The following is a 27807-nucleotide window of genomic DNA, read 5'->3' on the forward strand; positions in this document are numbered from 1 at the left end:
GTCCTACCAGCAATGTATGAGTGTACCTTTTCCCCCACATCCTCACCAACACTTATCATTGTTTATATTTCTTAATGGATCTCATTCTGACTGGAGTGAGAGAAATCTTAGAGTAGTTTTGACTTGCATTTCTCTAATTGCTAGAGATGTTGAACATTTTTTCATATATTTATTGATTGTATATCTTCTTCTGAGAAGTGTCTGTTCATGTCCTTGGTCCATTTATTGATTGGGTAATTTGGGGGGTTTTTTGGTGTTAAGATTTTTTAGTTCTTTATATATTCTAGAGATTTGTGCTCTATCTGATGTGTGAGGGGTTAAAAATTTGCTCTCAAGATGTAGGCTCTCTATTCACCTCATAGATTGTTTCTTTTGCTGAGAAGCTTTTTAGTCTGAATCCATCCCATTTATTGATTCTTGATATTAATTCTTGTGTTTCTATAGGAGTCTTATTAAGGAAGTTGGGGCCAAATCTAACATGATGAATATTTGGGCCTACTTTTCCTTCTAATAGATGCAATGTCTCTGGTTTAATTCTTAGGTCCTTTATTTACTTTGAATTGAGTTTTGTGCATGGTGACAGGAGTTTAATTTCATTTTGTTGCATATGGATTTCCAGTTTTCCAAGCACCATATCTTTTCTCCAATGTACATTTTTGGTGCATTTTTCTAATATAAGATAACTTTAATTTTGTGGGTTAGTCTCTGTGTCCTCTATTCTGTACCATTGGTCTATCAGCCTGTTTTGGTGCCAATACCATGCTGTTTTGTTACTATTGCTCTGTAGTATAGTTTAAGTTCTGCTATAATGATGCCACCTGCTTCACTCTTCCTGCTAAGGATTGCTTTTGCTATTCTGGGTCTCTTATTTTTCCAGATGAATTTCATGACTGTTTTTTCTATTTGTATGAGGAATGTCATTGGGATTTTGATTTGAATTGCATTAAATCTGTAAGGTGCTTTGGTGATATGGTCATTTTGGCAATATTAATTCTGCCTATCAGAGAAAAGGGAAATTGCATGGAAATGAAGGGAGACCCTCATTGCTATACAAAATTACATATAAGAGGTTGTGAGGGGAATGGGAAAATAAACAAGGAGAGTAATGAATTACAGTAGATGGGGTAGAGAGAGAAGAAGGGAGGGAGGGGAGGGGGGATAGTAGGGGATAGGAAAGGTAGCAGAATACAACAATTACCAATTGGGCATTATGTAAAATTGTGGATGTATAACCGACGTGATTCTGCAATCTGCATTTGGGGTGATATTGGGAGTTCATAACCCACTTCAATCTAATGTATGAAATGTGATATGTCAAGAGCTTTGTAATGTTGTGAACAACCAATAAAAAAATAAAAAAAATAATATAAATGAACTGTATTAGCAATGGAAAGTTAACAGAAATTATAGAAAATGAATAAAAATGGAAGTTAATCTGTCACCTTAAGGTTAGTTCTTTTTGATCAAGGCCATGTGGACACTTTTCTGTAGCTGATACATATCTTATTATTTAACAGAATAAACCCTTGAATATCTTAGTACTACTTGACATTGTCTGTAAATAAAAAGCAACTTAATTATAAAGAAGAATAAAGGCAGACAAAAAAATATTTGCCAAACTGCAAAAAAAAAAAAAATTCTGTCTATCCAAGAACAAGGTAGATCTTTCCATCTTCTGAGGTCTTCTTTAATTTCTTTCTTTAGAGTTCTGTAGTTTTAATTGTAGGGATCTTTCACCTCTTTTGTTAAGTTGATTCCTAAGTATTTTATTTTATTTTTTTATGCTATTGTAAATGGGGTAGTTTTCCTCATTTCCCTTTCAGAGGATTTGTCACTGTTACAGAAATGCCTTTGATTTATGGGTGTTGATTTTGTATCTTGCTACTTTGCTGAATTCATTTACTAGTTCTAGAAGTTTTCTGGTGGGATTTTTGGGGTCTTCTAGGTATAGAATCATATTGTCTGCAGATAGTGCCAATTTGAGTTCTTCTTACCTATCCATATGCCTTTCTTTTATTTGTCTAATTGCTCTGGCCAGTGTTTCAAGAACTATGTTAAACAGAAGTGGTGAAAGAGGGCATCCCTGTCTTGTTTTTAGAGGGAATGTTTTTAATATTTCTCCATTTAGAATGATGTTGGCCTGGGGCTTAGCATAGGTAGCTTTTATGATGTATGTATATAAAAGTGTAAAATGAGATTTTTTTTCAGTGGGAAAGAACCCAGGGGTGCTTTCCTATCAAGCTACATATCCAAGCGTTTTTATTTGTAATTTTGAGACAGGGTCTCACTAAGCTGCCTCCTCAGACACTGAGATTACAGACATAAGCCACCACACTCAAGTTTTGATATATGTAAACACTGTGAAATGATTATCACAAGCTAATTAATATGTTACCTTATATGTGTGGTTACTGTGTGTGTGTGTTGTCAGCGGGTGGGGTGAGCACACTAAAAGCTTATACTCTTGGCAAATTTCAAGTACACATACATTATAATTTACAATAATTACCCATTCATTAGTCCTATAAGACTTATTCATCTTGTAACTGAAAGCTGTTATTCTTCAACCAGGGTGTCCTAATTTTCTCTATCCCCAACCCCTGGTACCCACCATTTTACTCTGATCCTATGATTTCTAAATTTTTTAGATTCCACATATAAGTAAGATCATGAAATAATATTCTTTCTGTGTCTGGCTTATTTCACTTAACATAACAACCTCCAAGTTCATTGTTCATCCTTGTTATTACAAATGGTAGGATTTCATTCTCTTTCAAGACTGAATAATTTTCCATTATTTATATTTTCTAAAAAATTTGCTTAAGAGTCTTTTAGAGGTTTCCATGTATGGATGAACCTGTTTTCTCTTGCTACTTTCAAAATTCTTTGTCATTGGTTTTTGATAGTTCAATTATAATCTATCTCAATGAAGACCTGTTTGGTTTTAGAAATTTGTTTAGAAACTTTGAGCTTCCCATACCAAGATTTTCATTTCTAGCCCCACAAGGAGAAAGTTACTTTAAATGAGCTTTCACCTCCTTTCTTTCTCTTTCTCTCTTCCCTCCTTTATAACTCATGTAATACACATATTTATTCTCTTGATTGTTTCCCATAAATCCCATAGTCTTCCTTCATTCCTTTTCATTCTCTTGTTTTCTCTTCTGACTGGATGGTTTCAGTCTATCTTTGAGTTCACAGATGCTTCTGCTTGATCAGGTCTGGGTTGATGCTCTTCATTGCCATTTTCACTTCATTCATTATATTTTTCCACTTTCAGAATTTCAGTTTGGTCCTTTTTTAAAATTTAATTTCTTTCTTTTTATGGAAGAAATATTGAGGAATTCATGTGTTCCTGTATTGTTTTATTCATTATGCTCAGATGTGTATTTTTGTCTAATAGTTTAATGAGCTTCCTTGAAACAAATATTTTTCATCCTTTGCCAGGTGATCTAGAGATAAACATTTCTTTAGGGCCAGTTACTAGTTATTGTATTCCTTTGACATCATTTCCCTTGTTTTCCATGTTCCTTGAAATCTTGTGTTTCTATCTTCCCATTTGGTCATCTCTTGCCATTTCCACTAACTAGCTTTATGAGAGAAACATCTTTACTAAACAACCCAACTTGTTATTCTGAGACTCCCTCAGTCATTTTCTATGGATGTGCCAGTTGCATATTGTTTTAGTCAGCTATTTGATAGCTATGACTATAAGACTATTTGAGGGCTCATTGTTTCAGTGGTCTTAGTCCAAAGAAGGCTAGCTCCATTCCTCTGGGCTCAAGGTGAGGCTCGACATTATGGTGGGGAGACTGCAACAGAGGGGAGAAGCTCACATCATGATCAGAAGCAGAGAGAGCAAGACTCCATCCTCCAGACACAAATATATACTCCAAAGCCATACTCCAATTCCCACTTCCTCTAACTAAAACCTACCACTTCATTCTATCATTTCTCCACTGAATCTTCTTGCATTGTCTCACATGTGAGCTTTTGGGGACACCTCATAACTAAACTGTAACATATATCTTGTTCCCTTTTGGGGAGGTAAGGGAGTTGTTACGATTGTGTGCCTTCTCTTGATCCCGCACAGCCATAGAAGTTAATAAGAGTCCCCCTTTTGTTTCCCCTAGATCATTGCCCTGACATACTCAGTTTGCATGCTCCTCTCAGAGTCAAGCTGGCTGGTTATGTGTGCTCACAAACTTTGGGAATAACTGTGAACCAGTTGAGCCAGTTGAAGTCAGCAATCAAGATGTCCACAGAGGTTCATGGGCATGTTTCCAGATAGAGTCCAAAATATGAATAGTAGGCTCCACAGCCCTTTGTAGAGTTCTCATTGCTCATTTCTATGGGTCTCTGCCTCTCTTCCCACCTTCTAAATTTTTCCATCCTTTAGCCATGCCCATCACCTAGTATGGGCAAGCAAATAATGGACCTTTGGGACAATGTACTACATAGCTGGAGAAGCCAGGTAATTACTCACTAGGCTGTCACTTTTTCCGATGGGAGAAACTACAGGCCAAAAGGGTCCCTCTTGGCACTGACCTGTGCTATCTTGAGTGAGGAGCAACACAGATAAAGTTAAACTGTTCTTCTTATATTCTGTTCTTGAAATTTTTGCTTCAGTAGTATAATGGTACTTCTCTGCTGGACTGCTAAACTCTTAAGGTGTTCTGACATGTAAGTAGTTACAAAAACTTATGTTTCTCTATAGAAATGATGGTAGAAATCTCCTATTCCTGGGCTGATGCTCTCCATTGCTATTTTTCACTTCCTTCATTGTACTTTTCAACTTTCAGAATTTCAGTTTGGTCCTTATTTTTACTTGATTTGTTTCTTTTTATGAAAGAAATATTGAGGAATTCATGTGTTCTTGTATTGTTTTATTCATTGTGCTGAGATGTTTATTTTTTTGTTGTCTAATAACTTAATGAGCTTTTCTGAAACTATTATTTATCACTTTGCTGAGGTCACTTGGCCATTGGAAGCCATTTTTATCTGGGCAACAATCCTGAGAGGTAAGCATCATTATTGTTCTTATGTTGAGCAGACAGGGGAGTGATCTGACTTAGATCAAGCCGTCAGAAAGAGGTGAATCTGGAGTTAGAAACCTGCATGTGCCACTACAGCAGTAAGCATCCAGCAATAGCTTCAGTCCCAGCCACTCATCTAATCAACAGACCCAGGCATGATTGTTTTCACAACAGAATCTTTTCATGTGATATGCAGGTAGGATAATTCAGCCTATCAATTTTTCAAGCTCTTTAATATTCTAGAAATAGGCAAATATTGTTGAGACCTTAAGGTGCTTAAGAATGTTCTTTGGAGAACTAAAACCTCATAAGTGTCTTGTCTTTTATTTGCCAACCACAGAGTTAGCCCTTGAAATGCATTTAGCATTTCAATGCCAATAGAAATAAAAGTCCAAAGAATTTCAGCAGCAGAAAGCATCCCCTCTCCAACCAGGTGCCTACCCCCAAGTTAATGATACATAAATCTTTAAACTACGCTTTCAAGGACTTCTCTTCTTGACTTACTATTTGAAAAATCAAAATATTGTAAACTTTCAAAGGCTGCTCTTCTGATAACAAGCAAATGGATTAATGGATTTTTTTTTCAAAAAAACTATTTGTTTTGTTTGGGTTGAGATCTAAGGGTTATTTTACATCCCTGAGAAATTTCAAGTTGCCCTCCAAGCTTGTATCTGACATGTAACCAATTTTTGAGTCTGGCTAGGCTTATGCAGGATAGAACAACAGATTGTTCATTGTCAGAGAAAAGATTTTTGCCCCTAGAATTATATATGAATATCTCTCAGAACATTTAGAGGAGAAATGATCTAGGAGAATGGGCCATGTGCTTATTCACAAATGTCAGAGCCCTCTCCCTTTCCAGCTGACTGATGGGCTTCTCTGAAAGTTGAAAATAGTAGGTGACTTATTGTAAGTTCTCATCATTCTTGGAGTGAGGTTCAACAGGAGTCATAAAAAATATCAATATATTTTTATATTACCCTAATACTAAATTCCCAAAGCTCCATGGCATTTCTGTTTATGTTCTCAAATTATTATTAATGGTCTACATGCCTTCATTTCCTACCAAGTTTGAACTTACTATTATTTTTTCATTATTGAATCATAATTACCCATCCTCACATTGCATTAGTTTATCTTATCAGCTCTTATCACACATAGGAGATAACAGGGTTTGAAAAGAGTGTTAGCAAAGGGAGCAAGATTAGTTGTGCTTATTTTAGGATGAAAGGGAGATAATAAATGTATTATATTGAGTCATTTTCAAGAGGACCTTTGCACAGAATCAATCAGGAGACACTGGACTGTCAGATATGTTATGAGATTTAGGGATACAGCAGAGTGTTTAATTACAGTCAGTAGTGGTAATCAATTTTGTTTTCATTTTAGCTCTAGGTGGAAAATTTTTGCCAGAGATGAATCAGTTTGACTTGATTTGTCCCAGGAAAAGCCAGTGTCTGGGAGGTTCTAGAAACTTCACACACTTATCTCCTAGAACCTATTGAAGGATTCCACTGAGGGTCTCTCTTGATCTTCTAACCTCTGAAAAAGGAAGGACCAAGTCTATTTTTGGTCACTGTTACATCCTGCTCCACAATACATGCTTAACAAATATTTGTGCAATCTGAGAATGTGAACCTGGACAAAAACACAAGGAACTGAACTGCTGGTCCAGAGGTAACAAGATAAGCACTCTCTGTTTCAACAACGTCTGGGAAGGAAATTCATACTTGGGTTCTGGAAGCATTTCCTTTTCTTCGATTCAATGGAAAGAATAAATACCCCCATGAATTCCTAGTACATAGGAGACCAAGAATTTCTCTCCCAAAGGTGATTTCCCTAGTGTGTTTTCCAGATTCCCACAGGCATCACATTGGATAAGACCCTTCAGTGGCATGGCTTCAAGAGATCTGATTGAGGAATTACCCAAGATATGCCGATATCAAGTCCCTGTCCCATTATGGAGGTGGGTGTGTAGTCTTAGACAACTTGGCTCTTCAACCTCCCCCAGGGAAGATTATAGGGATTGGGTAGGAGTATTTCAAGGTGTTGGCCACATGAAAGCAGAATGCAAAGGGTGATCTCCAGTCCTCTACATTTTCTGTCAATGCAGATACCTTCTGGGACATCATCCCTGTTCTGCTCTTTGGCTGCTGCTCCACATGGGTCTCCATTTTCCCTTTGACTTATGATACTTTTACGCTGGGTAGTCCCCAGGCTATATCTTGACACATACTCAACATTGTGGGATTTATTTTGCGTCTTCCACGACTCTGGAGCATGACCATCTCTGCAAGCCTGTTTCAGAGCCTTCTCTTAGTTCTCTGAATTCTCCCCTCTGCATCCTCCTTGACACCACCCCCAACCCTGACCCAAGGAGTTTTTCTACTCTGTGTAGAGACTATCTCACAATGTTTTATCCCAGCTTCTTTTCTATGCCTTGTTTCTCTCTTACCCCAAACGCTTAATCCTAAAACATAAATATCTGGAAAATATTCACTCTGTTCTTCTTTCCACTCTTCCATTCCTTTTGTTAAATCCCCTTTTGGAGCAGAGAAAATATTGCTCCTTGAATTAGGTGGGTGATGGGGGACAGGATAGAAGGAAATTGTGGTAGATGTTTTTTGTGTAGTAATTGTTTTCATCATGTCTTCTGGTCCTTTGAAACATGACTTTGCAACTCCTTCAGTAAGAAGTGGAGTCCATTCCCCTACCCTTCAACTCTGGACTGGCCCTATGTCTTACTATGACCAACAGAATGTAAAGGTATTGATATTGTGTGACTCTTAAGACTAGGCCTCAAAAGTCCTTGCAACTTTCATTTTTATCCTCTTGGAATAAAGTGCCATGAGATGAGGAATCCCAGGATAACCTCTCTGAAGAAGAAAGGACATATGAAGAGAAAGGCTCAGAGGCCAACAGGACCCATTCCCTGATATGGGGTGAGATCAACTTGGACTTCAGTACAGCTGAAGGACCAAATCACAGGAGACACATGACTGACCCCAGGCAAGAGCTGCAGAAAATCCCACCCTGGGCCCAGCCCAATTGCTGTTTCACAAACATTCAGGTCTGCAGCAATTCATTATGAGGCAAGACAATTCTCAATGACATAACACTGGCAAGAAAAACAAATGGGTAAAGTTCTGATGTGTTTCTTCTGGTATAGGCATACCTTAAGTTTAATTTCTAGGGATTTCAGCATCTTCTAATGTCTATACTTTCAGACTGTTTGCCAGGAAATTGTAAAGCATTTAGAATCGCAGTTCCTCCAAGAACCCTAGGGAAAAAGTCAGAGGGTGAGATGACCAGGATGACCTCTTAGCATGAGTCCCAGGAGGAATGTAGGGACTGATGATCAACTCAGCAAGAATTTGTTGTTATGCCTACTACATGCACATGCCCATCATTCAGAGACACCAAAATAAGCCTATATGTCAACAAAGTTTACAATCTGCAGCGTGGGAAAAAAATTAAAATAGCATATTCAAACAAATTTTCCTTTAAAACCAGAGTTACAGCTTCTAAGCTAATTGTACATATATGCCCCGCTTTGAGAATGTGTTTTAGAGACTGTCTGGCAGCCTAAGCACTGTCTCTCTTATCACCTTTAACATATTACTATAGCTACCAGAGAAAGAGCTATCAGCATGAAGCATTTATGATACATTAAGTATCCCCAATAATTTATGTTCCATGGAACGTCTATTGATTTTGAAAACTCTTATGCAATCTGTTTGTTAGGTCTGGGCTTGCTGGGTGATATTGATCAAGTAGATTCCTTTGTAAAAAGCCACATTGATTAGTTTCCTGACAAGCTGTTAAGGCTCCCTGCAAAGCTGTCACCGATGATGATGATACTTGCAGTCTACAAGAGTGGGGCTCACCACTTGTGAAGGGAGACTGAATGGAAGATAGATGCATGCATGCCACATTCTCTGTGCTAGGTAAACACCAGGGATCCATCCCCTGGCTCTTTTTTTTTTCCATGGGGATAAAATTAGTCTCCTGGCACTGAGCACTCTCCACTGTCCTTCATCAGCACCTGCACTGGAAAAGCCTCCTGAAATGCACAAGGAGGGAGACAGGTCTGGTCATTTTTAGCAGCCTGGTTCAAGTACACCATTGACTGAGCCATTTGCAACCCCACAGAAGGGCCACTGCCAAAAATGAAGAAAAAAAAACCCACCACAAACAGATCCCCAAATCTGGATGGAAGACAATAAATATGCTCTGTCATGAAAAATACAATGTGAACAAGAGAGGAGTTAGAACAATGGGCCTCCGTGTTCCCTGACAAAAGAACACCCAATCTCAAGAACAAAGGACACAGGGCAACTCCCATTTCTTTACAACTAAAATTAATTAATAGCTTATGCACCCAAAAGAGAACAAAAAGCCACATTTAAACATTGCCTCTTATGAGAGCTAAGCAGGAGTCCCTAGAGCTGGGGCAGGGAGGGAGGAGGTGGTGACATTGCTAGTACCAGAATGTGACAGTGGCTAGATAGAGCTGCTTCTCCAAAAGCATGTGTTTAATTCCTTTGAAATGTCTTCAGAAGAGTTTCATCAGTGAGTAGTTTGGCTGACAGCTAGACTACCTGTAAGCTTCTCTGGGAAACCCCAGATAAAAGAAGTCTCTCTGTATTACAGGAGGAGAGACACTGGAGTGACTTGCTGTCCCTTGGGTCCACGTGATGTGCTCTTTAATTTGGTCAAGGTAATTAGCCCTTTAACTTTATGTTAGAACAATTTGGGTTGCTCATTAAATAATAACAAGCAAGGTCCTGACTCCATCACTCACTGGCAATATGACCTTGGGCAAGTTGGGTATCCTTACACCAGAGAATATATGTACACTGATCAGTTACCTGCAGACAATAAGATTAATGTTGGTTGTTAATATGTTCTAATAATGGGCCTTGTTTTAGTCAGCCTTTTCACTGCTGTGACCGAAAGATCTGACAAAAACAATTTTAAAGGAGGAAAAGTTTATTTGGGACTCATGGATTCTGAGTTCTCAGTCCATAGATGGGCGGCTCCATTGCTCTGGGCCCAAGATGAGGCAGAACATTATGACTGAAAGGAACTGAGGGAGAAAGCAGCTCAGGACATGACACCAGGAGGGAGAGGGAGAGGGAGAGGGAGAAGGGGGGGGAGAGGGAGAGGGAGAGGGAGAGGGAGAGGGAGAGGGAGAGGGAGAGGGAGAGGGAGAGAGGGATTGGGAGAAGGAGAGGGAGAGGGAGAGGGAGAGGGAACTTTCTGCTTACCAAAGACAAAACACATACCCCAAAGGCACATCCCGGATGACCCATCTTCTCTAGCCACAACTTACCTACTAACAGTGACCACCCCATCAATCCCTATCAGCAGTTCTGTACTGATTAGATTAACAATCTCATAACCCAATCATGTCACCTCTAAACTTTCTTGCATTGTCTAACATTAGAGCGTTTGGGAGACACCTCATATTGTTGTGGTGACAGGTTTGTGCTCTTGATGCTGCCCACCAAAACATGAAGGGCATTCCCTTCATGTTTTATTAATGCAATGACTCTATAAAGAGGGGGTGATTTTGTAACCAAAAATGGGAAAAAAGAGAAAATACCAGATTGACATCCACGTGAAGAACAGAAAGTAATACAAAAATAGATTATTTTCCTGTTATTGACCAGAACTGATGAGTTAGTGGCTGGTTTTGTCAAAGGCTAGTTGACTGTCATAATAGAGGAGACCCTGGGAATACTGACTTCTCACCCACTAGGCAGAAGCCTGAAAATTCTTTTCTCTGGGTCTGTGGAGTGTTCCCTGACACCAGCCATCCTGAACTCTGTCTGCCCTTGGCCACTCACACACCAGAGGCAAAAAGACCAAAAGGCAAACGTGATTTCCTGCCAGAACCTCACAAAAGAAGAATGTAAATTATTTCTTTCCCAAAAAGAAGATAATCAAATAGAAGTGAGATCATTTATAGCATTTTGAACTTGCAGATAATATGAAGTATTTTTATCACCCAACTCCAAAATACCTCCTACTCTCCTGAGAGAGATATACTGAAGACACGGTCCTGTCCCCACTTGGTGACAGAGGAATCTTAAACTAGTAGGCATTTATTTGAGGTTACAAAGATGATTTCAGGAGGTTCAACTCAAACCTGGATCCTACAGTCTACAAATCTAATTCTTTTTTAATCCACAAAATGTATACAATTAATTCAAATTAATAGGAGATAGGTTAAAATTTTGCTATAAAACTATGATTGGAGACATCTGAACCCTCTGAGGGCAAAATGATGGGTGAGCCATCAAGGAAGTGGGTGCAGGTGGGACACCATCTCAGGAAAACCAAGTCAAATCACCATAATCCAGAACAAATAGCTCGAGGATTCTCCTGCCACCAAGTCTGACATAGACCCTGCTTCCTCCCTGGATTATCCCAGTTCTCCCAGAGGCTGATGGTACAAAGGACACCACCCAGGATACCTCTGTTTGCATGTGTGGCTCCTGAAGAACTTGGTGCTAAGTTTTATGAGGATGGAAATACTTCTACTCATTTATTTGTTTTATTCTTAAAAAAAAATTTTGTCATATGTAATCATATTCTGTTTTTTTTTTCTTACTGAAGTCTCTCTACATTAAAAATACATAAACAATATGAGTGATTTAGGATTGTTATTCTCACTTGGTGCCTTTCTCATGATGATACAGTGTTTTTTTTTAGATTTTTTAAAATTTATTCTAATTTGTTATGTATGACAGAAGAATGCATTTCATTCCAATTTACACATATATAGCACAATTTTTCATATCTCTTGTACACAACATAGTCACACTGTTCGTGTCTTCATACACGTACTTAGAGTAATGATATCCAACTCATTCCACTGTTTTCCTGTCCCCATGCCCCCACCCATCCCCTGCCTCCCCTTTGCCCTATCTAGAGTTTGTTGGTCAGCAAATTGAAGTTTAATTTATCCCTTTTAGGAAACATTTAATATTCCATAATGGAATTATACAAACTTTTTTCAATCTTTCCCTTATTGATGGACAGCCACTTGTTTTGGTTTTGTCCTGATTAGCCTGGACAACCCCCCCACCCCCAAGCAAAAAAATGTGGTAAATATCTTATAAAAAGTCCATGGGCTATTATTTCAGATTACAGATTCCTATAAGAAGAATTTCTGGGGAAAAAAATAACTATGTATTTGTTAAATTTGAAGCATTTTGTCATATTATAAAAGTAAAATCCAGGAAGATTAAAGATTTAAATTTTAAACACAAAGTAATGAAATCCTAACCTTGCCACCAGTCACAAGCCTCTATTGTAAATCTTAAGTAAATGTGACTCCATATCAAAACCAAGATGAAAATTCTACCTTTGACCTAAGCTTAAATTAAAGTTTCAGATAAATTTAATTATAGCAAGAAAGATAAAAGACCCCCACCGCTCCACCCCTCAAAAAAAAAAAATCAGGTATTCTACTTTGATTATGACCCAGATGAACACCAAGATCTAATGAACTGTCAACGTTTCAGAGGAAGGTTGGATTTTTCATTTGGATTTATTCTCTGCCTAATATTGCTCTAGTCCTGTAAATCAGCATCCGATCCTCATGTGGTGATCAGGCTCCCGAGGAGAGTGTTTAAGAAACAGTCAATAGTCTTCTTGGGTTATCTACAAGGGCTTCATTACTTTGAGTGAGATTTCTAAAATGAGGAAGAACAAGCTGTTCTAATTTAGAGGAGAAAGTCTGAGATGGGGGGTGGGGGGGGTGGAGAAAAATAGAGAAAAGGAGACCAAGAAAGACTAAGAAAGATCTAAAAATATTTAATGAAAAAAAACATATTCTGTTTTGCTGTGGACTTCCTTATCGTCCCTGAAGACAGTCAGAAGAGTCTACATTATTTGCTGTTCTCCAGCATCTGACCTCTATTTGGAAAAGAAGGAGGGAGGTGGCCATAGGAATATGAAAAAGTCCTAACTGTCTGGTCTCTGGGTGGCTGGGAACTTCTCCAGGGAGACTCGGACACACATGGCCCCAGTTTGAAGGGCTGTTCCAAAGTTAAATCAAAAACAAAATCACATCCAATCTTAACCCCTTACACCTCTCCATCGATCATGATTTAACAAAGCATCGAAAGAAAGGAAATTTTTGACCAACTGATCAAAGCCGTGCTCGGAACGGGACCACTGATGGAGTATTGACCTCCGTGGGTGGTGTAATTGCATCTCATTGGCGAATCATTACTGGTTTATCTTAGCGATAGAAAGCAGAGATTGAAATTAGAGGGGCGCTTGCTTCTCTGGGTCAAGTGAGTAACTAGCAAACAGAGTCTCTGGCCTTTCGGTGGTGGTGTGGCTCTGGGCGGGGGAGGGAAGCCCCTGCTAGGAGAATGAGGGCTGGGTTTAGCTGGCTTCCCTGGAGCTGCAGGAGATGACCCTATCCTCACCCTCTCCCAGTCCTCATCTGCCTCTCCCTCCTCTATGTTTTCTTTTTCTTTTGCTCAGTGGATACAGGATAGTGGTTAGCAGTTCAGGTTCAAGCTGTACAAAATATGTCACCACCTACCGTCACTTTTCGTCTTCACAGGAACCCAATGACATGGATGTGATTTGCTTCTTCACTCTAGAGGTGTGGAAAAGAAGGCTTAGTTAGGAGTGGTCAAAAGTCACAACTGACAAAATAAAAATAAATATATAGAGAAGTTCTACTAGACCTTATAAACTTTGCATGTGAGGACTCACCCTCATCCTTACATGCAAAACAAATATTCAACTTTACAGGCTGCTTCTTATGGGGATTTGCAAGCATTTTCTGTAAAGGACAAGAGAGCAAATATTTTAGGCTTTGGGGGTTAGGCGTTCTCTGTTGTAACTTTTCAGCTTTGCTCATGTAGTCAAAAGCGGCCACAATGGTATGGTTGCATTCCAATAAAACTTTATTTGCAAAATCAGGTGATAGGCAGATTTGAGCCATGGATAATCTGCGGCACCCTGTTCCAGAATATGGACTTCTGAGGTTCAGCATTATTCTTGACAGGTGTTATAGGGACATAGAGTAAAGTCGCCAATAAGTACAATTTGAATCCAGAATCCAAGAAGGTAAAAACTGTCAGTAGGAATCATCCCCTTCCCCTCTGAAAAATATTAGCTGTTTCTAATAAATAAAATTGATCACAGCTTAAATACCTGGAAAGTGCATGCCTGGACAAGTTATCTATTTTTATCAAAGGACAGCTGGGAATTTTGTGATCATTTTGCAATTCAATTTCTATTTGTTTGACCAATAGAACAATAAACGCTTAACTTTCCAAATATTGAAATCTTGACCAAGTGACGAACATCTCCTACCCAGAAATACTCTGGAATTTTTTTCAACTGAGCAGGTATCCTAAATATATTCATGCTAGCAAACACAGGAACATTGAATTTTAAAACAGCTTCACCGAACTGGAAGAATCAGTAACAGTGATGTTATTTGCATTGCTCCCGCAAAAAAAAAAAAAAAAAGCATCCTTGAAATCCATAGGCATGGCACACAATATGTATGAATATCCACAGTTTTTTTTTCCTATTGTTTTCCTAGGAGAGCCGTAGTCACAAAGATCTTAAATTTCTCTTACATGACCATAGAAGAATAGCCTAGAACACTAGCCATCCAACTTTCCTTTCTGTCCTATATGCCCTTAACACATATTTTCAAAAATTTATAAGAATATGCTTGGTCCAAAGAAGAACAAAATATAAAAAAATCAGAGTTCCTGTCTTTTGTAACTTTGAAAATCTAGTTGAAGAGATAAAGCATAAAGATGCAAAAATTAGAAAACTACATGTGGCCTGCTGGTCTTCAACCAGGGAGAACAGTTGTGAAAATAGTTCTGAGTACTTTTAATGGAACTGAAATGCCAGACAAGCTTTTAGAAATGTTACTAGTATAAAAAGGGTATAACATAAATACGATTTTATTTTGGTCAAATGTAATAATGATTACTCGCATTTACATATCACTTCATAATCTTCTAAACACTTTAACATATTACTTATATATATCTTCCGCCCATGAAATAGACATGGCAAGCGGTATTGCCCTCATTTTATAGACCAGAAAACCAAGGCTGAGAAAGGGTATTTTGCCCCAGGTCACACAGCCAGCTAATGGCATTACTGTAACCAAAGTGCATCTCCTAAATCCTGACTCTTGGTTTTTCCCATTAGACAAAACCCCTTCTCCTCATAATGCATATGAAACATTTATGGATGCAACTGAAGTTCCAATGACCTGTGCTTGTGCCCTACTCCAGGCTGAGCAGAACAGAAACTCTCTCAAGCTGGCTTACATCAAAGAAAGAAGGAATGTACACAAAGGGACAATTTAGAGCACAGAGGTCACAAGTGCAGAGAGTTTTCATGGAAATTTAAGAATTCTCAGTGATAGAGGCAGCTTCCTCTTTATCTCGGGACGGTGTCACTCATCTCTGCTTCTCAGTCTCCTCTATCACCCAACAGCCCCTATGCTTCATTCAGCTTTTGCATCTCTGTGACCAAAATACCCAACGAGAACAATATAGTGGAGGAAAAGCCTGTTGAGGACTCAGGGTTTTGCAGGTCTTAGTGTATAAACAGCCAACACCATGGCTCTGGTCTCAAGTTGAAGCAGCATATCATGGGAAAAGGGCCCATTAGAGGAAAACTGCTCCTCTCATGTCAGGGAAGAAGATGAGAGAGAGGGAATGGGGAAAAGGACCACAGGAGAAGCACTCTTCTAGGACATGTCCCCAGGAACCCAACACTTCCAACCACATCTCACCTGCCTACTGTTTCAACCCAGTCAGTCCATCCAAACTAGGATGGACTAATTAGGTCACAGTTCTCACCATCCAATCTCTTTACCTCCAAATATTTGTGCATTAACACAGAAGCCTGGGGGTCACCTCGTATCCAAACCATAATACCCTATGTGCAAGTATCCAAACCCCGTTAACAGTTATGGTCCTGAGTCTATAGGCTCAACTCTACCAGAACCTCTTTTCTGTCCATCACTGCCTTTATCTCTCCAAGTTCAATTACTACAAGAGAAAATGGGTCCTCAGTCAAATCTTTCACGGTTAAAGGATGGACACAAGTATTATCCCATGTGTCTTTATAAGGCTGTGCGGCATTTACAAATTGACCTACTTGTTTAGTTTATTGTATGAAGTAAATGAAATATTCCAAGTAGAGAAATTAAAACAACAGTACCCATAGCCTTATGCATAGTAAAAGGCATATAAATAATAGTTTTTCCAGTTGAATTGCATCAAATATTCATTTTATTTGCACAAATCTAACCATATACATCGGGAGAAGGGGAAAAGAGATGGAGAAAATGTTTCAACACTGCAGACATGCAGCACAGTATTTACTCAAAGTCTGTTGCCTGGAGTCTATTGCCTGCGTGTGATGAAGGGCAGGACTCTGCCATTGCCTCCTTGGGTTTTGGTCTCTTTATGCCTTTGAATATGGGGACCTCGCCACACTGTGTGCTTTGCCCACAATGTGGCCAACAGTCTAGTCTAACACTGAAGGAAAACGACTTCACTAGAAGTCTCTAATGAGACACCTTCTGCAGGCTTTCAGAAATAACATTAGGCAGTTGACAATGTTAGTTTTAAATAATTTTCTAAAACTTCACTTTAAATAACTTTCATATAAAATATGCATGTCACAAAATGTATCACCTCAACTATTTTAAGTGTACGGTTGAGTGGCATTAAGTGACTTCATACTGGGCAGCTATCATCACCATCCATCTCCAGAATCTTTTTATTTTTCTCAAAAAGAAACTCTTGTCTTGATGAAATACTAACTCATTGTCCCCCTCCCCTAGCCTGTTAACAACCTCCATTTTACTTTCTGTCTCTATGAGCTTAGCCATTGTAGATGCCTCGTATAAGTGAAATCATGCAATGTCTGCCATTTTGTGTCTGGTTTATTTCACTTAGCACAGTATCTTCGAGGTTCATCATGTTTTAGATGTGTCAGAGGCTGAATAAAATTCCATTTTCTGTGTACACCACATATTGTATCCACCATTTTGTTAATATATTTTGGGTCGTTTTCCCCCTTCTGACTGTTGTCATTACTGTTTTGAACATTGGTGCGCAAATATATGTTTGGACTCCTCCTTTCAATTCTTTTGAACATACACCCAAAACTAGAATTTCTGGATCACATAGTAATTCTGTCTTTAACTTTTAAGGTACCAACAAATATTTCCCTCCACTGACTGCAACCATTTCACATTTCCACCACCGATACTAAAAGTTTGCTCCTTGGCCCTAGTGCCAGTCCAATAACAAGGACAATGTTTTGAGAAAAGGAGGAGGGGAGTTTTATTGCTTTGCTAGCCAAGGAGAAAGGCAAAGACTTACATAACGGAGGCTCCCATTCTAGCTACCAGAGGAACAGAAAGCTTTAAAAGGGGGGATATAAGGGCTGTTAACCAGGTATCATTTTCAGTAAGTCTAATTAATGTTCGACTTTCATCCTTGAAAGAGCCATTGCTTCCTGTTTCCAGGCCCAGAGTTTCTTTACTGAGCAGAAACAAGACAAATTGATCTAGCACTGAAAGAATGTTAATCTTGGTTTTCCTGAGATTGGAGAGAGGAAGAGAGAAAATAGGAAGAAAAAAATATATTTATATATTTACATATATATACATATTTTATATATATATAAAGTTTTAAATGTACCACCAGTGGTAAATCATCAGGATGTCTATTGAGAGCCTAAAGTGTACCCTGTTATATGAAAAGGGCCCCTCTTACAGCAGCGAAGTTCCAATCTTCCAGTATCTCCATGGCCTTACAGCTCTTGTTATCTTCATTCCTTTTGATAATATATATCCTAATGAATGTGAAGTGGTTGAAATATCTTTTGAGTCTAATCCTTGATAAGATACAATTTTTCTCCATCACAAAGATAAAGCTGATGAGGAGTAGGATGTGTTCGAGGAACTTATATCATCAGGGAATAGCTGTCTCCAGAATACATGGTACTCACTATTTCTGGGTGTCATCAAGTCATGTGGCCTGTACTGCCCAAAGAGAATCACATCCACCTGGAAAAGAAAAAAAAACATGGTTCCCCTCATATCCAAAATGGTAGAGTACTCATTTTTTTTTCTCCTGCAACCAAAACCACACTATCACTCCTCTATTTCCCCATTGGTGGTGATATTTTGGGGGGAAAGCTATTATTCAGTTGTAAGTCTGCCATATAAAGACAAGATGCCCAATTAAATTTAAATTTCAGAAAAATAAATAAATAGGTCTTGAGGACATGTACATTCTATTATAAGCCATTCTTTGGCTTCTTGACTCTGGCAGCCCTTCCGGCTGCCAAAGGAACTCTGGCCTATTTCTGGAGTTTCTGGAGGGAGATGGAACAACCTCTGAGCTCCTGGAATTCACAAACACTTCGATTGAGGTGCCGGGTGCTAAATGGGTACCACTGTTTGACATATTTCCCATTTCACAGGGACCTGGGCTCCCTAAAATTTGCAAGCACCCCTGAGAGACTTGTGCTAGAACTGAAGCATTCCAGGAACCCTCAGCAGGCCCTGGCAGATTTTGATGTGTGAAGGGGAATAATGACAGATGTGGAGGCAGCCTCCATCAGAGAAGGAAGGACTTGTTCATCACTATCAGGCAATAGACAGGGATGTCGCTGAACCACTTTGACACTCATCTTCCTCTTCCTCAACAGGAAGAGTGAAAAGTAATTAAGGGTGGAAAATTAGGGCTCATGTAGGTACAAAGGTTGGATCTGTGGCCACCTGTGTCGTTATTCACCTCTTCCACACCCTCTCCATTTCTCCATCCCTGTGTTGGCTCATCCCTATTGAATGGCAAAGAATGAATCTCTTATCTTTAAACATTTCCTAGTGACTGTAACATAGATGTTTAAAATAGGAGTGTATTTCATGAAACCAAGGAAGGAACAAACAAAAAAGAAGTCCAGGGCTTCTTGTCATCTCTGTGCAGGGTGCCTACAAGTCTGAGGGAGTTGATGCCCATGGGCAACCTTTGCTCACTGGGGCTAAAGCTGATTGGGATTCATTTCTCAGGGTCCTCATAATGTCTCCAAGGAACACAGCTCCCATTGCCCAACCTAGAGATCAGCTTGAAGAACACTTGTAAGATTTTTCCTCTTTTCCTTCTGCTCTGGCAGGACCTCATTCCTGTTTTGAGACCATTTCCCAAAATAAACCAACTGCATGGAAACTACACTCCCTGTCTCTGTCTTTAGTTTTGGTGGGTTTTTGAGGGAGAGAGAAGGGATGGCATGTAAGACATCCATCAATCGTTTGCCTGGTTTTCTCCTCTGGGTACCCGTCTCTGTGGGTATGTCATCTGTGCCCCTGGGCTGACCACCACTAAACTCTGATGATTTCCAAATCTAGAACTGTAGCAAAGACCTGCTTGCTGAGTGTCAACCAAGTCAACTTAGGTTTTGCATAAGCAATTAGACTTGAGTGTGTGGAAAGGTGAATCCTCCTTCTCACCATTCATCCTTTCTACCATTTTATAAGCCTCTATGCAAGGTGGCATCATAAAACTTAGTACTCAAAATGCAAAGATTTTGGATCGACATTCTTCCAGTGTATTAACCACTACTGTTCCCAGAAGTGAATTCAAGCTAGAGAAAGTTGATTTTAATTGCAATCAACAGAGTAAATCCAATGCACCAGTACCAGGGAGAAACAGGAGGGGCGAATCTGAGACAGATTTGGGATACTAAATATTCTTGCAAATGTAGCAGGACAAATAAGATAAAGGACCAGAGTAATTACATAATTTTTTCAGCTCACATAGAAAGATTTTGGTTGGGATAAGCTGGAAAATGATGGTGGCTGTCTAGTCTGACACACTTTCTATTACACAAGTCATTTTGTCCTGATTCTTTTTTTTAGAATTTCCTTAAAATTGTAGAAGTTTCAGAAAGTTCAGAATATATCTATCCTTTTGGAGTAGCAACAGTTGGATAAAGAAAATGTGGTATATATACACAATGAAATATTACTCAGCTGCAAAGAAGAATGAAATCATTGCATTTCCTGATAAATGAATGGAACTGGAGAATGTCATGCTAAACAAAACAAGCCAGTACCCCCGCAAATCAAAGACAGAATGTTCTCTCTGATATATGGATGCATCTATGGCCATACAACCCTGAACACACCGAATCTCATCTGATATGTGGATGCTAAGCTACAACAAGGGAGGGGAAGATTGTAAATTCACTGGACTATACAAGGTGGGATGAAGGGACGGAAGGGATGGAAATAGAAAAGACTATAGAATGAATCAGATATAACTTTCCTATCCTTATATATGAATACATGACCAATGTAACTCCACATAATACATAACCACAATAGTGGGCTCCTAATTGGAAAAAGTTATACTTATTCTATATATGTAGAATATATCAAAATATATTCTACTGTCATGTCTATCTAGAAAAAACCCAAAATTTTAAAAAGAATAATGGTTCAATTAAAAAGCAAAAAGCCTCAGCAACTTAGCGAGATCCTTTTTATAAATAAAATATAAAAAGAGTTGGGGGTGTGTCTCAGTGGTTAAGCACTGGTTTCAATCCCCATATGTGTGTGTGTGTGTGTGTGTGTATGAGAGAGAGAGAGTGACAGAGAGAGAGAGAAAGAGAGAGAGAAGGTATGAAAGAAAACAATGTAGCATGATATGTGTGATCTTTTGTATAAATTATGAGTCTCCCTTTTGCCTTGAATTTCATAAGATAAGTCTGGAATACACACAAGGCACCAAGAATGGTGGGTTCCTTGTGATGTTGGAGTAGGGAGTGGCAGGGGGACTGAGCATAGCGAGAACGAAATTAAGAGAAGGACATTTCCCTGTTTGGAATTCTATAATGGGTTTTTTGGGTTTTCTCACATGTGAGTGAACTTTACCTGAGCAAACTTTACATGGAAAGGAAAGGGAAGAAGGATGGGTTGGCAGGCAGGGCCAGCAGGCGGGCAATTCCTCAGGACTACACAGTGCTCAAGGGCCACAGCCTGGCTCCAAACCCTACCAGCACAGTCTCAAGTCCTGCTTTCACATTCTTTCCACAAATGACTCTGATTCTCTATGATAACTTCATAACAGAGACATGAAAGAGCAAACAGGAAAAAAAACATTTTTACACATCATATACACATTAAATCTGCAAATACTACTTCCTTCCTCTATACCACAGCCGTGATGAAGGTCTTTACAAGCACACTCTAAACGTGTTCTAAAATTTTGACTTGAGACTAATTCTAATTTGCTTTCCCTTTGTGTTTCATAGGATTAATTGTAAAAGCACAAAAATAAATCATAAGGTTTTTAAAGGTGGTGTTGAAACAGTTTCCGTATTTGTTTTCTATAACAGTTCTAACTCAGAACAACACAAATGTGTCTCCTTCCTGTGCTGCTGGTCAACGCAGGTCCCACTTGGCTAAAATCGAGGTGCCAAAAGGGATGCACTCATTTTTGGAGGCCCCCCAGGGATGGTCTCATTTCTTGTCTCCTCCCTCTTCTAGAGTCTGCCTACGACCCCTTCTTGAATCTGCAAACAAACAAGGGTGGATGGTCATTGTCAGATCACATCATCCTGACCTGTTCCCATTTTCATCTCTCTTTCTCTAATTTTCTTTCCTGCCTCCTCTTCCATTTTGAAGACCCATGATTACTTTGAACCCCGTTAGATGATTCAGGATGATTCTTATGTGAATGCCAACACATCAGCAACCTTACCTCCATCTGTAACCTCAATTCCCCTTCACCCTGTGAGTAACATACTCCCTGGATGCCAGGATGGGGACAGGGCATCTTGGGACCCTCTGTCTATTTACTGTTTAAGCAACTTGAAGAATGGAAGCCTGGCTGCTTTGAGTCATGTATCCTTTTATGGGATGTTAATGGGTGACTCACAAAAGTTACAGTGTTCTCTCGCCAACTATGGGGAACTGTTTTAAAACCCATAACAAGTTTCTTTACTGTAGGATTTCAAGAATTTTTAATACAATGTTGGGTATGGTGAATTTCCAAGCACTTACTTCCTGAATAGATTTGACATGGAATTCTTAATAGGATCCCAAACTATTGGTACTTTCTGAAGCTTTCAAAATGAAAGCTACAGCCTGTAAAGATTTTTTTTCTTTTAATACATGATTGTATTCTCTTTGCTGATGTTGTAGCGAATGTTTGAATCTTCATTTATAAGTAAGATGGAGCATTATTTTTATTTCCTTTTGGTCATTTTTCAAAGAAGTAAGATTTGCCTTTTCCTCATATTCTATCATCATTTGGATAATGTATTTGGATAATGTTTAACAGTTTTAAAAGAGTGTTCAATGAAACCACCTTGGTATCTTTTTAAAAATTTTAGTTATTTTTATATAACTTTTAAAAATGAACAGACCACAATGAATTAAACTATATCCCATACATGTATGGTCATATCAAAATAAACCCCACTATTATGTATAACTAGAATTAACTAATAAAAACACTTAAAAATGAATAGACCTCTTTTTTAGAGCAGTTTTACAGAGAAATGTACAGAGAAATTGAGGAGAAAGTACTTGGGGTTCCCATAGGCCCCTCTTTCCCATTGCACGTCCACACACCGTTTTCCTTATTGCAAACATCTCGTGTACTGTGATTTTTTTGTTAGAATTGAGGAGCCAATACTGATGCATTCCTTTTAACTAATTTGATAGTTTGAATTAGGGTTCACTTTGGGTACTATATACTTTATGGATTCTGATAAACATAAAACAGCATGTATGCACCAATATAAAATCATGCAGAACAGTTTCACTGCCCTAAAAATCCCAAATTCCACCTATTCAATCCCTTCTTCCCTCTCTTGCCCTCCACAACCCAAGCCCCTGGCAAAAACATTGATCTTTTTACTGTAGTTATGCCATTTCCAGAATGTTCCAGAGATGGAATCATGTAGTATTTAACCTTTACAGGCTGACTTCCTTCACTTATTCTACATGTCTTGTCATAGCTTGCTAACTCATTTATTCCTTCATTCTTTTCTTTTTTTCTTTTGCATGATAAAATAGTATTGTATGGGCTTGCTATCATTTGTTTATTCATTTCCTTGAAGGATATCTTAGTTGCTGCCATGTTTGGTCAATTATGAATAAAGCTATGTAAACATATGTAAACAGGTTTTTATGTGAACATGAATTTTCAATTTGTTTGGATAAATACTAATGGAAGTTGCTGATTATATGGCAGGACTATGTTTATTTATTAAGAAACTGCCTAACTGTCTTCCAAAGTGGTTGTATCACTTTGCATTCCCACCAGGAATTAAGAGAGTCCTGTCGCTCTATATCCTTGCCAGCATTTGGTACTATCAGTATTCTGGATTTTAGCCATTGTAACAGGTGTACAGTAATATAACTCATTGCTGGTTTAGTTTGCAATTCCACACTTCAATGTGATGTTAAGACTCTCTTTGTATTTTTATTTTCCATCTACACATCTTCTTTAGTGAGGTAACTGTTCAGCTCTTTCACCCATTTTAATTGGGTTTTTTTGTTATTGTGAGTTTTCAGAGATAGATTGTAATATTTTGGATACCAGTCCTATATCAGACATATGCTTTGCAAATATTTTCTCCATTACTATGATTTATCTTTTCATTATCTTGACAGTGTCTTCTGCAGGGACTTTTTAATTTTAAGTCCAACTCATTATTTTGATCTAAAACATCAATGCCAACCCAAAGTCATCTGGATTTTCTCTTCTGTTATCTTCTAGGAGCTTCATAATTTTGCATTTACATTTAGGTACATAATCTATTTTTGACTGATTTTTGTGGCAAGCATAAGGCCTGTTTAAATAGCTGGGGTTTTTTTCCTCATTGTTTCAGCTCCATCTATTGAAAAGACTTTTCTTTATCCATTGACTTGCCTTTGTTCCTTGGTCAAAAATTAATTGACTATACATATTCCTGTGGGTTGTTTCTGGGTTATCTATTCTGTTCCATTGATTCCTCTTCTCTCTCTCTCTCTCTCTCTCTCTCTCTCTCAATACCACACTGTCTTAATTACCGTAACTTTATGCTAAGTCTTGAAGATGGGTAGTGTCAATTCAGATTTTGTTCTTCTCTTTCAATACTGTGCTTGTTATTGTGGGCATTTTACCTTTTCATAGAATGATATGAAATTAATAATCTAACACTACATCACCAGGCCCCATAAATAGAAGAAAAAAACAACACCCAAATCAGTAGAAGCTGGGAAATAATTAAAATCAGTGTCAAAAGCAATGAAATTGAGAATTGAAAAAAAAGAGCAATACAAAAGATCTATGAAATGAAGAGCTGATTTTTTTAAAGGGTAAACAAAATTAATAAATTCTTGGCCAAACTAACCAAAAGAAAGAGGAAACACTCAAATTAATAAAATCAGAAATGAAAAAGGGAAAATTACCACAGACAGTACTGAAGCCCAGGAGATCATCAGAAACTATACTGAAAATTTATATTATAATAAACTAGAAAATATTGAAGATATTGACAAATTCATAGAGACATATGACCTATTCAAACTGAAGTACGAGTTTATTGAAAATTTAAACAGATCAATATTAACTAATGAAATTGAAGCAGCTATAAAAAAATCTTCCAACAAAAGAAAGCTTAGGACCAGACAGATCCTCAGCAGAATTCTAACACACTTTTAAAGAAGAACTAACACCAATCCTCAAATTATTCCATGAAATAGAAAAGGAGAGAACACTGTCAAACTCATTCTACAAAATTAGTATCACCCCAATACCAAAAACAGACAAGGACACATCGAGGTATAAAAACTTCAAGCCAATATACTTGATGAATATAAATGTAAAAGTTCTCAATAAAATATTGGAAAATCACGTACAAAATCACATTAAAAATATGGGGCACCATGATCTAGTGGGTTTTATCTCAGGATGTAAGGTTAGTTCAACATTCAGAAATCAAGATATGTAATTCACCACATAAGAACCATATAATAATAGATACCAAAAAAATGACAAAGTACAACATTATTTCATGACTAAACACTAGAAAAACTAGAGATAGAAGGAACTTACCTCATCAGTGTAAAGGCCATATATATGACAAGCCCAGGGCCACAAATATACTGAATGAAGAAAAACTGAAAGCATTTCCTCTAAAAACAGGAACAAGATAAGGATTCCCTATTCAACACAGTCCTTGAAACTCTAGCTAGAAAATTTAGGCAAGAGAAGAAAATTAAAGGGATATAAATAGGGAAAAATAATAGCTCAAATTACCTCTGTTCACTGATGATATGATGCTATATTTAGAAGACCCAAGAAACCTCCATCAGAAGACTTGAAGAGCTGATAAATGAATTTATCAAAGTAGCAGGAAAGATCAACATTCATAGGTCAATTGCTTTTCTATACTCCAATAATGAATCTGTGACAAAGAAATTAGGAAAACTATCTCATTCACAGTAACCTCAAAAAAATAAAATGCTTGGGAATCAATCTAACAAAAGAGGTCAATGACATTTACAATGAAAACCAAAGAAAGAAATTAAAGAAGACCTTTGAGGATGGACAGACCTCCCTTGTTTTCAGACAGGCAGAATTAATATTGTCAGAATGTTCATACCACAAAAAGTGCTGTACAGATTCAAAGCAATCCCTATCAAAACATTAATGACATTCTTCACCGAACTAGTAGTAGTACTGGAATTCATCTGAAAAACATAAAGAACTCAGAATAGCCAAAAAAATCCTTAGCTAGGAAAACAAGGCTGGAGTCATCACAACACTGGACCTCAAAGTATACTGCAGAGTTATAGTAACAAAAACAGCATGGCACTGGGACCAAAACAGACATAAAGACCAAAGGAACAGAGCAGAAGACACAGAGACAAACCCACATAAATACAGTTATCTGATATTAGACAAAAGTGCTAGAAACATACTTTGGAGAAAAGAAGGCCTTTTTAGGAAATTATATTGCAGAAAACTGGAAATCAACATGTAGAAGAATGAAATATGACCCCTTTCTCTCACCCTGCACAAAAGCCAAATAAAAGTGGATCAGAAAAGGCCTAGGCATTAGACCAGAAGCTTTGCAACTGCTAGAAAAAAATTGTAGGCCCAACACTTCAGCAGGGCAGCACAGGAACTGACTGCCTTAATAATACACCTAAAGGGTAAGAAATAAAAGATCAATAAGCCAGATGCCACCAAACTAAAGAGCTTCTGCAAATGAAATAAGAACATGAAGATAAAGCCTACAAAATTGTAGATCTTTGCCACTTGCTCGTCAGATAGAGCATTAATATATGTATGTGTGTGTGTGTGTGTGTGTGTGTGTATAATGAACTTTCATCTTAGAACTGCTTGCTTAGTGTCCCAGAGATTTCAATACATTATATCTGTGTTCTCATTCACTTCTAAAAATTTTTTAATATCCTCCTTAATGTTTTATGTAACCCATTGCTCATTCAGTAGCATATTATTTAGTCTCCAGGTGTTGGAGTGGATTTTATTTCTTATTTTATTATTGATTTCTAATTTCATTCCATTATGATCTGATAGAATGCAGGGTAGTATCTCTACTTATTTATATTTGCTAAGAGTTGCTTTGTGGCATAGCATATGATTTATTTTAGAGAAGGATCACGTGCTGCTGAGAAGAAAGTGTATTCTCTCGTTGAAGGATGAAATATTCTATATATGTCAGTTAAGTCTAAGTTATTGATTGTATTATTCAGTTCTATAGTTTCTTTGTTCAGCTTTTGTTTGGAAGATCTATCTAGTGATGAAAGAGGTGTGTTAAAGTCACCCAAAATTATTATGTTGTGTTTCATATGACTCTTGAACTTGAGAAGAGTTTGTTTGATGAATGTAGATGCTCCATTGTTTGGAGAATATATATTTATAATTATTAAGTCTTGTTGGTGTATGGTTCCCTTGAGCAGTATGTAGTGTCCTTCTTTATCCTTTTTGATTGACTTTAGTTTGAAGTCTGCTTTATTTGATATGAGGATAGAAACCCCTGCTTGCTTCCACAGTCCATGTGAGTGGTATGATTTTCCCAACCCTTCACCTTCAGTCTGTTGTCTGTGGATATCTTTTTCTATGAAATGAGTCTCTTGGAGGCAGCATATTGTTGGGTCTTTTTCTTTTTTTTTTTTCTTTTTCTTTTTTTGATCCAATCTGCTAGTCTATGTCTTTTGATTAGTGAGTTCAGGCCATTAATATTCAGGGTTATTATTGAGACATGATTTGTATTCCAGCCATTTTTGTTTATCTTTGGTATTTAACGTGACTTAGTGACTTAGTTTCTTCTCTGATTAGTTTTTTCTTTATTGTAATCCCTTCCTCCCATGATTTTCATTATTGTTTTTCATTTCCTCTTCATGGAACATTTTGCTGAGGATGTTCTGTAGTGCAGGCTTTTTAGTTGTAAATTTTTTTATTTTGTTTATCTTGGAAGGTTTTGATTTCATCATCAAATCTAAAGCTTAGTTTTGCTGGATATAAGATTATTGGTTGGCATCCATTTTCTTTCAGAGCTTGGTATATGTTGTTCCAAGATCTTCTGGCTTTGGGGGTCTGGATTGAAAAAATCTGCTGAGATAAGAATTGGTCTCCCCTGATATGTGATCTGATTCCTCTCTCTTGCAGCTTTTAAAATTTTATCCTTATTCTGTATGTTATGCATTTTCACT

The 27807-nt window shown here is 37.9% G+C and overlaps 1 long non-coding RNA gene across 2 annotated transcripts in view; it reads right to left on the reverse strand.

Moving 5' to 3' along the window:
* LOC110597105 (uncharacterized) overlaps positions 1–27807 on the reverse strand; it is an 87370-nt gene that overhangs the window by 44725 nt on the left and 14838 nt on the right. The window contains exons 4-6 of one of the 2 annotated variants that reach the window (XR_005731494.2): positions 18075–18132; positions 13751–13848; positions 13603–13659 (exon numbers count right to left, since the gene is read on the reverse strand). This is a non-coding gene — a long non-coding RNA (uncharacterized LOC110597105). The remainder of the gene's footprint in view (positions 1–13602; positions 13660–13750; positions 13849–18074; positions 18133–27807) is intronic. The other variant, XR_013431224.1, reaches the window with a different exon arrangement.

This window comes from Ictidomys tridecemlineatus, chromosome 15 (assembly GCF_052094955.1).
Source record: "Ictidomys tridecemlineatus isolate mIctTri1 chromosome 15, mIctTri1.hap1, whole genome shotgun sequence".
NCBI lineage: Eukaryota > Metazoa > Chordata > Mammalia > Rodentia > Sciuridae > Ictidomys > Ictidomys tridecemlineatus.